We start from the raw sequence: 15,121 nt of genomic DNA, 5'->3' as shown, positions 1-15,121 counted from the left end.
TATCTTGGGTCACAAATCAAGCCTTGGTAAATTTTTAAAAGTTGAAATTGTATCAAGTATCTTTTCCGACCACAACACTATGAGACTAGATATCAATTACAGGAAAAAATCTGTAAAAAATACAAACACATGGAGGCTAAACAATACACTACTTAATAGCCAAGAGTTCACTGAAGAAATCAGAGTAAATCAAAAAACACCTAGAAACAAATGGCAATGAAAACACGATGGCCCGAAACCTATGGGATGCAGCAAAAGCTGTTCTAAGAAGAAAGTTTATAGCAATACAATCCTACCTGAAGAAACAAGAAAAATCTCAAATAAACAACCTAAACTTATGCCTAAAGCAATTAGAGAAAGAGGAACCAAAAAACCCAAAGTTAGCAGAAGGAAAGAAATCATAAAGATCAGATCAGAAATAAATGAAAAAGAAATGAAGGAAACATTAGGAAAGATCAGTAAAACTAAAAGCTGGTTCTTTGAGAAGATACACAAAATTGATAAACCATTAGCCAGACTCATCAGAAAAAAAGAGAGAAGACTCAAATCAACAGAATTAGAAATGAAAAAGGAGAAGTAACAACTGACATTGCAGAAATACAAAGGATCATGGGAGACTACTACAAGCAACTCCATGCCAATAAAATGGACAACCTGGAAGAAATGGACAAATTCTTAGAAAAATACAACCTTCCAAGTCTGAAAAAGGAAAAAATAGAAAATATGAAGAGACCAATCACAAGCACTGAAATTGAAATTGTGCTTAAAAATCTTCCAGCAAACAAAAGCCCAGGACCAGATGGATTCACAGGTGAATTCTATCAAACATTTAGAGAAGAGCTAACACCTATCCTTCCAAAACTCTTCCAAAATACAGCAGAGAGAGGGACACTCCCAAACTCATTCTCCGAGGCCATCATCAACCGGATACCAAAACCAGACAAAGTTGTCACAAAAAAAGAAAACTACAGGCAAATATCACTAATGAACATAGATGCACAACTCCTCAACAAAATACTAGCAAACAGAATCCAACAGCACATTAAAAGGATCATACACCATGATCAAGTGGGGTTTATCCCAGGAATGCAAGGATGCTTCAATATACGCAAATCAATCAACACGATACACAATATTAACAAAGTGAAGGATAAAAGCCATATGATAATCTCAATAGATGCAGAGAAAGCTTTCGACAAAATTCAACACCCATTTATGATAAAAATCTCTCCAGAAAGTAGGCACAGAATGGACCTACCTCAACATAATAAAGGCCATATATGACAAACCCACAGCCAACATCATTCTCAATGGTGAAAAACTGAAACCATTTCCTCTAAGATCAGGAACAAAACAAGGGTGCCCATTCTCACCACTCTTATTCAACATAGTTTTGGAAGTTTTAGCCACAGCAATCAGAGAAGAAATAAAAGGAATCCAAATTGGAAAAGAAGAAGTAAAGCTGTCACTGTTTGCAGATGACATGATACTATACATAGAGAATCCTAAAGATGCTACCAGAAAACTACTCGAGGTAATCAATGAATTTGGTAAAGTAGCAGGACACAAAATTAATGCACAAAAATCTCTTGCATTCCTATACAGTAATGATGAAAAATCAGAAAGGGAAATTAAAGAAACACTCCCATTTGCCGCTGCAACACAAAGAATACAACACCTAGGAATAAACTTACGTAAAGAGACAAAAGACCTGTATGCAGAAAACTAAAAAACACTGATAAAAGAAATCAAAGACCATACAAACAGATAGAGAGATATACCATGTTCTTGGATTGGAAGAATCAACATTGCGAAAATGACTATACTACTCAAAGCAATCTACAGATTCAGTGCAATCCCTATCAGATACCAATGGCATTTTTCACAGAACTAGAACAAAAAATTTCACAATCTGTATGGAAACACAAAAGACCCCAAATAGCCCAAGCAATCTTGAGAACAAAAAACAGAGCTGGAGGAATCAGGCTCCCTGGCTTCAGACTATACTACAAAGCTAGAGTAATCAAGACAGTATGGTACTGGCACAAAAACAGAAAGACAGATCAATGGAACAGGATAGAAAGCCCAGAGATAAACCCACACACATATGGTCACCTTACCTTTGATAAAGGAGGCAGGAATGTACAGTGGAGAAAGGACAGCCTCTTCAATAAGTGGTGCTGGGAAAACTGGTCAGGGACATGTAAAAGTATGAGATTAGATCACTCCCTAACACCATACACAAAAATAAGCTCAAAATGGATTAAAGACCTAAATGTAAGGCCAGACACTATCACACTCTTACAGGAAAACACAGGCAGAACACTCTATGACATAAATCACAGCAAGATCCTTTTTGACCCACCTCCTAGAGTAATGGAAATAAAAACAAAAATAAACAAATGAGATCTAAGGAAACTTAAAAGCTTTTGCACAGCAAAGGAAACCATAAACAAGACAAAAAGTCAACCTTCAGAATGGGAGAAAATATTTGCAAAGGAAGCAACTGACAAAGGATTAATCTCCAAAATATACAAGCAGCTCATGCAGCTCAATATCAGAAAAACAAGCAACCTAATCCAAAAATGGGCAGAAGACCTAAATAGACATTTCTCAAAGAAGGTATACAGATTGCCAACAAACACATTAAAGGATGCTCAACATCACTAATCATTAGAGAAAGGCAAATCAAAACCACAATGAGTTATCACCTCACACCAGTCAGAATGGCCATCATCAAAAAATCTAGAAACAATAAATGCTGGAGAGGGTGTGGAGAAAAGGGAACCCTCTTGCACTGTTGGTGGGAATGTAAATTGATACAGCCACTATGGAGAACAGTATGGAGGTTCCTTAAAAAACTAAAAACAGAACTACCATATGACCTAGCAATACCACTACTGGGCACATACCCTGAGAGAACCATACTTCAAAAAGAGACATGTACCACAATGTTCATTGTAGCACTATGTACAATACCCAGGACATGGAAACAACCTAAATGTCCATCAACAGATGAATGGATAAAGAAGATGTGGCACGTATATACAATGGAATATTCCTCAGCCATAAAAAGCAACGAAATTGAGTTATCTGTAGTGTGGTGGATGGACCTAGAGTCTGTCATACCAAGTGAAGTAAGTCAGAAAGAGAAAAACAAATTCTGTATGCTAACCCATATATATGTAATCTAAAAGAAAAAAAATGGTTCTGATGAACCTAGTGGCAGGACAGGAATAAAGATGCAGATGTAGAGAATGAACTTGAGGTCACGGGGTGGGGGGTAGGGTACGCTGTAACGAAGTAAGAGAGTAGGACTGACATATATACACTACCAAATGTAAAATAGATAGCTAGTGGGAAGCAGCTGCATAGCACAGGGAGATAAGCTAGGTGCTTTGTGACCATCTTGGGGGGGATACGGAGGGTCAGAGGGAGGCTCAAGAGGGAGGGGATATGGGGATATATGTATATGTATAGCTGATTCACTTTGTTATACAGCAGAAACTAACACAACATTGTAAAGTAATTATACTCCAATAAAGATGTAAAAAAATAAATAAACTTTCACAAACTCTATTTTTCCACATAGTCTAATAAACTGCATCTATGTGGCATGTGTATAAAATGTCAATATGAGAACCTTTCTATCCTCATTATATTTATCTAACAATGATGGGGAAAACAAATAAAAGGTTGCAATAAGACAGATAAGACTCAGTCCCGTACAATTTATCCTTGCTAAACTAATATCATGTTTCTACTTCTTATCAAGTTGTTTTTTCTTTCCTGTTTAATGTACTTCATAAAGCTTCACATAAAATGAGATTGATATAATGCTATAAATAAATGTGTTGTTTTAATATGCTCTGAATGAAATATAGGAAGAAAAATTCCTTTTGATGGCTCTGAGTATTAAAAATAGACAATTACAGGTAATAGGTAATCATTGCTGGTACCAATCTGTAATATATGAGAGAGGCAAAACTCTTGATTTTACACATTGAGATGACAGGCAAACTGCTGAGGACTAGAGAAAAACATATTACAACAAACAGCCAATACGACACGGATGTCAAGGGAGAACAGTGCCCAACAGAAAGTTTATATCTGGGGCTTCCCTGGTGGCGCAGTGGTTGAGAGTCCGCCTGCCGATGCAGGGGAAGCGGGTTCGTGCCCCGGTCTGGGAGGATCCCACATGCCGCGGAGCGGCTGGGCCCGTGAGCCATGGCCGCTGAGCCTGCGCGTCCGGAGCCTGTGCTCCGCAATGGGAGAGGCCACAACAGTGAGAGGCCCGCGTACCACAAAAAAAAAAAAAAAAAAAAAAAAAAAAAAAAAAAAAAAAAAAGAAAGTTTATATCTGTACAAAGTGACCTACTTCATATAAAATAAAATTAAGTTACTGCAAGAGAGGAGTGTCAGGCAATATGAAATGCCTATTCATCCTATGCCACCTACTTTTGCTTTGAGCTTCTCTAAGTGATTTCTTATAAGAGAAACTAGAGTACATAGTCACGCTCATTTAAATACATATGCTATACAAAGAATGTGTATAATTTTTATTGTAATATTTAAGTGATGCATTTTTTGCACTGAAGATCATATTTAACAGGCAGAATGTGGAAGAATGATTTCTAAGTAGTTTGTCATGTTTTAACAGTTGTGAATGGTGTGAACCTTTATTTTTCTTCATCAGTTTAATCACAGAAATTCCAGATTAGCATTTGGTTGTAGATAGTGTATCCTTTCCCTTTATTAAAAAGTAACTTTCCCATTTGTTTCTGTAATTTTGTTACTATAATCTATGGGCTCCTATATAATAATTCTCATGACTTTACTGAATTAAATTATACCTGGTAATTGGAACATGTCTATTTCATGCCTCTATTACTCTGTTCATGGTCTTTCCACTGCCAGGAATGCCTCATACCACATTCCTGTGGCTCCACATCCTATCTACCTACCCCTTAGTAAAATGTCAGTTTCTCTACAACATCACCTCTGATGGCTCAGCTGGAAGGAATCTCTCCCAGTCCCTAAACTCCCACGGCATTTTAGCTATACCACTGCAACAACAGCATGCATCACCTCCCATCCTGTACTGAATAGTCACATGGCTGTCTCAGAACTCCACTTTGAAGAAGCTTTAGTTATTTGTATATTTAAGCAAAAAGTGTTCATTGCAGGGATAAATTAATAACATTTGCTTAATAAAATCTCTAGGAAAACCTGAAAAAATCCATACATTTGTACCTGACCGTGAAAAGCAGTGGCCAAAAATAAATAAGAATGTTTTCTTTCAATATATTTCTTAAATTAAGTGGTCAATCATAAAACCTCAGATGATCTGAACAACCTGACCAGTTTCAGACATCTGTCACACCTAAGGCCACACAAATGCTACAAAATCACCCTCTGTAATTCCCTGGACTTAAAATGGGAGTACAAGCATGAAGGTGGCAGGCAACTTCTCTACATGCAATCAATACATTAACTTTAGAGACTTGTTTCTCTCAGACCTATCCAACTCTCACAACACAATCAATTAATTATACAATCTCAAGAAACAAAATCCTAACAAAATAGTTAGAGACTTCAATTTTCAGGTACTTCTTAAAGGTGAGACAGACAGACAGACAACCAGGTTGACTGACTCTAAAAGTTTCCAAAAGCTTTACTGTTTTAGCTTTCATATGAAATCTACAAACTATCTTGAACTGATCTTTTGTGTGTATGGTATAAGAGAGGAATCACAGTTTATTTTAATTTTCATTCAGGTTTTTAACTTAGCACCATGTGTTAAAATGACCATCCTTTTCCCTCCACGCAATTGTGTCACCTCTGTCATAAATCAGGAGATCATATGTGTGACTGCATTCTGAAAACTATTCTGTTCTATTGCTCTATTTATGTATCCTTCCATTAATACCTTGGTCTTAACTACTATTGTTAAGTAATAAAGTTTGTATCTGGTATATAAATCTTCCAGCTTTGTTCTTGTTCAAGATTGCCTCATTTATTCACAGTCTTTGATTTTCCATAAAAATATTAGAAATAGCTTGTTAATTTCCTGCAGAAAAACCTGCTAGAAGTTTGACTGGAGTCTATTACGGAAAATTTACTTCTTTAAAATACTGATTCTTCAATTCCATTGACATATAATTCCACTGACGTATAATACCATGATCAAATTAAATTTATTATTTAGGCATAGATTGTGGCCAATACTCCCTCCTGACCTCCTTGTTTGGCTCTAACTGTAAAGGCTTGGAAATATAAATAATTTCCCAGTGTCCTTTATGGCTGGGAATGCCAAGTGACATAGGTCTGGCTTATGAGACATAGCGGAAGACTAAGGAGGCTATTTTTTAAATTAATTTATTTTTCTATTGAAGTATGTTAATGTACAATATCATATTATTTACAGGTGTACAATATAGTGATTCACAATTTTTAAAGCTTATACTCCATTTATAGTTATTACAAAATATTGGCTATATTCCCCATGTTGTACAGTATATCCTTGTAGCTTAATTTATACCTAGTAGTTTTTACTTCTTCTTCCCCTACCCCTATATTGCCTCTCCCTACTTCCCTCTCCCTACTGGTAAACACTAGTTTGTTCTCTATATCTGTGAGTCTGTTTCTTTTTTGTTATATTCAGTAGTTCATTGCATTTTTTAGATTCCTCACAAAAGTGATATCATACAGCATTTGTCTTTCTTAGTCTGACATTTCTTTTAGCATAATACCCTCCAAGTCCATCCATGTTGTTGCAAATGGCAAAATTTCCTTCCTTTTTATGGCTGAGTAGTATTCCACTGTGTGTGTGTGTGTGTGTGTGTGTGTGTGTATATATATATATATATATATATATATATACACACACCACATCTTCTTTAGCCATTCATCTTTTGATGGATAAAGAGGCTTTTATATTCTTAATAAAGGGGGGGAAATGTGACTGACATTATATTTTCCTCTTTCTTATGCCTTAAATACAGAGTGATCCATCACTATCCAAAGAAATCACCAACTGAAACAAACCAAGGCCAGTTGCTGCCTGCTTTCAAGCTATTTTACATGAAAAAAAACCAACAACTCATTTTTTTAAGTTACTATTAGCTAAGGTTTTGGTTTCTCAAAGGAGAACCCATTGTTAAGCAAAATTATGATTTTTTTCAAAAGGAAAATCACTAGATTAGAATACTGTGCCTTCTTTCCATGTAGGAAGTCTCTGATAACTAGAAATGCTAATCGAAACGATGTGACTGACAAGGGGTTAGTCTCCAAAATTTACAAACAGCTCATGCAGCTCAATATCCAAAAAACAAACAATCCAATCAAAAAATGAGCAGAAGACATTTTGGAGAAATACACATCTCTCCAAAGAAGACATACAGATGGCCAAGAGGTGCATGAAAAGTTGCCCAACATCGCTAGTTATTAGAGAAATGGAAATCAAAACTACAGTGAGGTATCACATTACAACAGTCAGAATGCCCATAATCAAAAGATCTACAAACAATGAATGTTGAAGAGGGTGTGGAGGAAAAGGGAACCCTCCTACACTGTTGGTGGGAATGGAAATTGATACAGCCACTATGGAGAACAGTATGGAGGTTCCTTACAAAACTAAAAATAGAGCTACCATATGATCCTGCAATCCCACTCCTGGGCATTATCCAGAGAAAACCATGGTTCAAAAGGATACACGTACCCTAATGTTCACTGCAGCACTCTTCACAATAGCCAAGACATGGAAGCACCCTAAATGTCCATCAACAGAAGAATTGATTAAAAAGATGTGGTACATATATACAATGGAATATTACTCAGCCATTGAGAAGAATGAAATAATGCCATTTGCAGCAACATGGATGGACCTAGAGACTGTCATACTGAATGAATTAAGTCAGACAGAGAAAGAGAAATATTGTATCACTTTTATGTGGAATGTAAAAAGAAATGATACAAATGAACTTATCTACAAAACAGAAACAGAATCACAGACATAGAGAATGAACTTATGGTTACCAGGGAGGAAAGGTCAGGGGGAGGGATAAACTGGGAGTTTGGGATTGACATGTACACACTGCTATATTTAAAACAGATAACCAAAAAGGATCTACTGTAAAAGAAAGAAGGAGAGAGAAAGAGAGAGAGAGAGAGAAAGACAGAAAGAAAGAAAGAAACAAAGATACAAAGAAAGAAACAAAGATACAAAGAAAGAAAGGAAGGAAGGAAGAAAGAAAAATGAGCAAGGGAAATTACCAATTTCATGAAGACCTGCCACAAATAGCTAATAAGAGAGAGTATACCTCATTAATTATTAAATAAATAAAAATTAACCCCCCCCAAAATTTAATTAGAACAGCAGAAATTAACACAACATTGTAAATCAACTATACTTCAATAAAAAATTAATTAGAAAGCTTTCAGTCCACTATAAATTAGAAATATTAAATAACTCACCTAAACAATAATATTATTTTTCTTGGTTATGTAAGAAATCTGTATGCATTAAAATTTTTAAAACATGAATTCTGTTGCCACTTTAACCCCAAACTAACTTGCTTCTCCCCAAGTGTCATCATTTCTATAAATGACACCACATTCACCTAAGTGGATTCATCTGGTAAATCTGCTCTTATCTAATACCCCACATCCAAACCAACAGCAAATCCTCTCAGCTCTACTTTCAAAATATATCTTGAATCTAACCATCATCCACCACTACTACCTTACTCCTTGTCCAGTATAACACTTTAATTGGCTTCCCTGTCTCCACTTTTTGTCACCCAGAACGATCTTTTTTTTTTTTTTTTTGCGGTACGCGGGCCTCTCACTGTTGTGGCCTCTCCCATTGTGGAGCACAGGCTCCGGACCCACAGGCTCAGCAGCCATGGCTCACGGGCCCAGCTGCTCCACGGCATGTGGGATCTTCCCGGACGGGGGCACGAACCCGTGTCCCCTGCATCGGCAGGCGGACTCTCAACCACTGTACCACCAGGGAAGCCCATGTGACTGTCTTATTAAGACCACACAACTAAACCATGTCTGGTGTGGGGATTCTCCCAAAAGGAACAGATATTCTCATAGTCTTACAGAAATACTATATATTGGGGTACAAAAAATTGTGGTTATCACTTTTATCTTTAGACCTTGATAGTGAGTTCATCTTCACTAATGACGGCATAAGTAGTATCATAATCTTCCATGTTATTTCTCACTATAATTATATATATATGTATAAAGCTAAATACAATATATATAATTGTACACATATATGTTTATCATTGTAGTGGACAGATGTTTATATATATATATATATATATAGTGTGTGTATATATATATATATATATATATATATATATACACACACACACACATATATATTCATCTATCCACTAGAGTGATTCCCACAGTAGACATTATTTTTTCTTATTTCGTTCCCTTATCCTCCTTAACTTGCCCAAAGAATCTGTACTGATTCCTCTTTTCCCAAAATCTACCTGTTCTTCAAAACTCTGAGATGTACTACTTCCTGACTTGGACTCTGGGAGAATCTTATCTGCAGTGGTGACACAGAGCTGTACTGCAGATATGACATGAGAGAATAACTGCTATCAAGATCTATTAGTCTGGATTGTAATATCATTTCACAAAAGAAAAGGTATTTGACAGATAAAGCAAACTATGTTGCCAGAGAATTAATTACTGTGGGCATAAGACCTGTAACTTTTTTGTTTATGCTCTCTGTACAAAACTTGTCTGTTTATTCAAAGAAAATGACGTGTGAAAATGTCAAAATAATATTAAGTGTCCAAATTTTAGGCTAATCATGATAATTATTGATAAATATCTAAATCCCATACAGGTTAAATGGATCTTTGCTTCAGAAGTTTAAGTCTTTCATAGTGCATCATGTAATTGATTTATTGGTAAATCATTAGAAAGGTTCAGCCTCACATTTCAGGGATTTAAATGTTTTAAGATCTTCACCTAAAGAAGCTAGCAAATTGCATTTTTATTTCTTAATCTTAGTTACTTAATAAATAACTTGGTTGATTTTGTTTGCTTTTTTTTGTTTTATCCATCACATCCCTCAGTCTTACGGCATAGACTCAGGGACCAAGCCAAGAGCTGGTGCCCCATGTATGAAATCTGTGAGATGTAAAGGGAAGGGAACATCCCCGTAGTCCCTGCCTTTAACTCTCTGTGAGCATGAAGTGGAGGTGACTTGTGAAGACACACATTCATCAAGGGAACTTTGCCCTTTTTGTTGCTTTTGCCTAGAGCATATTCACCCTGCCCTGTTTCTTTCTGGTTAACACCTATACATTCTTTTTCTCTCAGTTCAGTCATCATAGCCCCTAATTAGGTCAACTTTCCAATTATATCCTTTCATAGCACCACTAAGCTCCCCTTTACTGCACTTATCCCAGTTGTATATTACATGTTCATTATTAAATAATAATTTAATTTATTTAATTAATGCCTCCCTCACCACAGAGGGTGAGCTTCCTATAGGCAGTAGTGTGTTTTTGCCCAGAAATAGTGTGTTTTTGTTCACGAACATATTCCTGATAGTAATAACATGCCTGACATCTAACAGGTACAAAATCTATATACATATACCTATGTATGTGTGCATGTATTAAATGGATGAATGTATGAAAATATCTTTCCTCTCTGTCTACCATTTGAATTGAAATTTCCAAAATTATAATCATTAATTATTATACAAATGAAATATGGACTTTGTCCACTTATTCCCAGATAAAATTAGAAATATTATCTAGAAGCCTTTTCCTAATAATATAGGCAACTTATCCTAAAGATATGGGTAGCTCATTAGATTAAATTTTAATTGAATGACAGTTAAAAGAGTACAGCAGTGTCCATCAAAGCATATTCAATTATGGCCTGAGCTGAGAGCTCAGGACAGCAAGCATGGGCAATGAAGGGAAAAGTTGACCATCTAATTTGGTAGACAGAGCTCTGAAATAGCTGAGAGGACTCCTCACCATATAGTCTTGTTTAAGCCCCACTATACTAGATGTTTGTTCTACTAGATTTTTATTCTTGTTGGTAGCAAGATGCTAAGTATTAAAGACTAATATAATAACTTAAAAAGGAAAATGAATGTGACAGGACTTTTGATCCCCATTATAAAATTCTTAGCAATTAATAATATTTGATTAGAATCCTCTGCAATTTTTAACTCCATTTCAACAAACAACAGAATACCCTGGCCTTGAGAAGTATTGTACGGACTGCCGGATCTCACCTTGTGGTCTGCATAAGAATGGACATTGTATTGAAGGAGAAAAACCATATGATGATCTCAATAGATGCAGAGAAAGCTTTCCACAAAATTCAACACCCATTTATGATAAAAACCCTGGAGAAAGTAGGCATAGAGGGAAATTTCCTCAACTTAATAAAGGCCATATATGACAAACCCACAGCCAACATCATCCTCAATGGTGAAAAACTGAAACCATTTCCACTAAGATCAGGAGCAAGACAAGGCTGCCCCCTCTCACCACTCTTATTCAACATAGTTTTAGAAGTTTTAGCCACAGCAATCTGAGGAGAAAAATAAATTAGAGGATTCCAAATTGGAAAAGAAGTAAAAAGCTGTCACTGTTTGCAGATGACATGATACTATACATAGAGAATCCTAAAGATGCTACCAGAAAACTACTAGAGCTAATCAATGAATTTGGTAAAGTAGCAGGATACAAAATTAATGCACAGAAATCTCTGGCATTCTTATACACTAATGATGAAAAATCTGAAAGGAAATTAAGAAAACACTCCCATTTACCACTGCAACAAAAAGAATAAAATACCTAGGAATAAACCTACCTAAGGAGGCAAAAGACCTGTATGCAGAAAATTATAAGACACTGATGAAAGAAATTAAAGATGATACAAATAGATGGAGAGATCTACCATGTTCTTGGATTGGAAGAATCAACATTGTGAAAATGACTCTACTACCCAAAGCAATCTACAGATTCAATGCAATCCCTATCAAACAACCGCTGGCATTTTTCACAGAACTAGAACAAAAAATTTCACAATCTGTATGGAAACATAAAAGACCCCGAACAGCCAAAGCAATCTTGAGAACGAAAAATGGAGCTGGAGGAATCAGGCTCCCTGACTTCAGACTATACTACAAAGCTACAGTAATCAAGACAGTATGGTACTGGCACAAAAACAGAAAGATAGATCAATGGAACAGGAAGAAAGCCCATAGATAAACCCACGCACATATGGTCACCTTATCTTTTATAAAGGAGGCAAGAATATACAGTGGAGAAGACACAGCCTCAATAAGTGGTGCTGGGAAAACTGAACAGGTACATGTAGAAGTATGAAATTAGAACACTCCCTAATACCATACACAAAAATAAACTCAAAATGGATTAAAGACCTAAATGTAAGGCCAGACACTATTAAACTCTTAGAGGAAAACATAGGCAGAACGCTCTATGACATACACAGCAAGATCCTTTTGGACCCACCTCCTAGAGTAATGGAAATAAAAACAAAAATAAACAAATGGGACCTAATGAAACTTAAAAGCTTTTGCACAGCAAAGGAAATCATAAACAAGACAAAAAGACAACCTTCAGAATGGGAGAAAATATTTGCAAATGAAGCAACTGACAAAGGATTAATCTCCAAAATTTACAAGCAGCTCATGCAGCTCAATAACAAAAAAACAAACAACCCAATCCAAAAATGGGCATTTCTCCAAAGATTATATAGATTGTCAACAAACACATGAAAGAATGCTCAACATCATTAATCATTACAGAAATGCAAATCAAAACTACAATGCGATATCATCTCACACCAGTCAGAATGGCCATCATCAAAAAATCTAGAAACAAAAAATGATGGAGAGGGTGTGGAGAAAAGGGAACCCTCTTGCACTGTTGGTGGGAATGTAAATTGATACAGCCACTATGGAGAACAGTATGGAGGTTCCTTAAAAAACTACAAATAGAACTACCATATGACCCAGCAATCCCACTACTGGGCATATACCCTGAGAAAACCATAATTCAAAAAGAGACATGTACCAAAATGTTCACTGCAGCTCTATTTACAATAGCCAGGACATGGATGCAACTTAAGTGTTCATCATCGTATGAATGGATAAAGAAGATATGGCACGTACATATAATGGAATATTACTCAGCCATAAAAAGAAACGAAATTGAGTTATTTGTAGTGAGGTGGATGGACCTAGAGTCTGTCATACAGAATGAAGTAAGTCAGAAAGAGAAAAACAAATATGGTATGCTAACACATATATATGGAATCTAAGAAAAAAATAAAGGCCATGAAGAACCTAGGGGCAAGACGGGAATAAAGACACAGACCTACTAGAGCATGGACTTGAGGATGTGGGGAGGGGGAAGGGTAAGCTGTGATAAAGTGAGAGAGTGGCACAGACATATATACACTACCAAACGTAAAATAGATAGCTAGTGGGAAGCAGCCGCATAGCACAGGGAGATCAGCTAGGTGGTTTGTGACCACCTAGAGGGGTGGGATAGGGAGGATGGGAGGGAGGGAGACACAAGAGGGAAGAGGTATGGGAACATATGTATATGTATAACTGATTCACTTTGTCTTAAAGCAGAAACTAACACATCATTGTAAAGCAATTATACTCCAATAAAGATGTTAAAAAAATAAAAATTAAAAAAATAAAAAAAGAATGGACATTGTTTTATTTTGATTAGTTTTCTAATACTGCAAAAGTAAATACTTATGTAAATTTCATAGTATAAGGCCTTTGGTGGCTCAGATTAGAGAGCTATGTTCATTTACAATACAATTTTAAACTTTTTTTTACTGTAAAACCTGTTTAAATACCCATTATTTTCCTATTTACTGAGTTTCAGTGATGAGTTTTCAAAAAATGTATAGAAAAAGTAGACTATATTCCTTGATATATTTAGAATATAACATATTTTATTTTCTTCTTTTGTTTTAGTACTTGAAAATTCAAAACATTCTATGTGTTTAGCATAAGTTTACGTATGATTGCTTTGCTGTGGTAAGTTAACCAGGGATGATGACATGATACCAGAAATTAATAGTTACTTAAGAAAAGCAACAAATTATGATTTTGACCTCAATGATAGTAATGAACATTAGTTCAATTATACCTGGGTTTAATTTGCTTAAAAGTTTACTTCTGTTAATTCAACTTCCCTATTTTTAAAAAATCTTGCTCAAAAGAGTAATTTAAATCAGATAGATTTTCAAAGAAATACAGGCTTGGCTCTCAAATCTATTTGAAAATATTTAAATATCATGGCATCATCAATAGCTGCAGGTTCCATGGTTTTGCATAGCCAATAGTTATCTTGGAACTTTGTTAACTGTCTCTTGAAAAGTCAGTAATGCTGAGCAGCATCCTCAGCAGTAATGCTCTCTCTTGCTGCCTCCAAGTCTCATATTGTGAGCTCCAGATTCCTCTTATAAACCACCAAAGCAGTGCTATGAGTGTGCACTCCCTGCAAGATCAGACTGGGGCTTGTTTCAAAGCCTGATACATCTATAGATGAAACTACAATCATAACTTGATAAAATCATACAGCTTCCCTGGAGGCGTGGAAGACGTTGATGGATGTAATGCACTGTGAATGACTGGAGTTGTTCTGGAAATTGTACCTGCGTGAATATTTTAATAGCATAAACACTGTAATTAAATAACTTCTCTTTCATTAAATTAATAAATATCAAATATTTCTATCCAGTTTTATAATTTTAAGTTTACAGACATACTTTTGTAAACATTCACATATCACCAACTGGATAAATGTATCCTAATAAGGTAATCCCCTAAAACCTCCAAACTCATCCAGTTTAAAGCTAGTCTCAGCTTTAAGACTGGGAAGAAATCTGAGAGTAAGAAAATCGATTTTTCAGATATTGATGGGAGACGTGGGAGGTTAGCTAAGAAGCCCTCAGCAGCCTGATTAGAACTCCCTTTGTAGCCTTTCTTTCCTTACGATATCCTTGGTGCCCTCTGTGGAGAATTACCACCTTAATGTTACTACTTAAATAAATGTTATGTGTT

The sequence above is a fragment of the Hyperoodon ampullatus genome, assembly GCF_949752795.1.
Source record: "Hyperoodon ampullatus genome assembly, chromosome: 9".
NCBI classification, from domain to species: Eukaryota; Metazoa; Chordata; class Mammalia; order Artiodactyla; family Ziphiidae; genus Hyperoodon; species Hyperoodon ampullatus.
The sequence above is the reverse complement of the archived record's forward strand: the minus strand, read 5'-3'. Positions refer to the sequence as shown.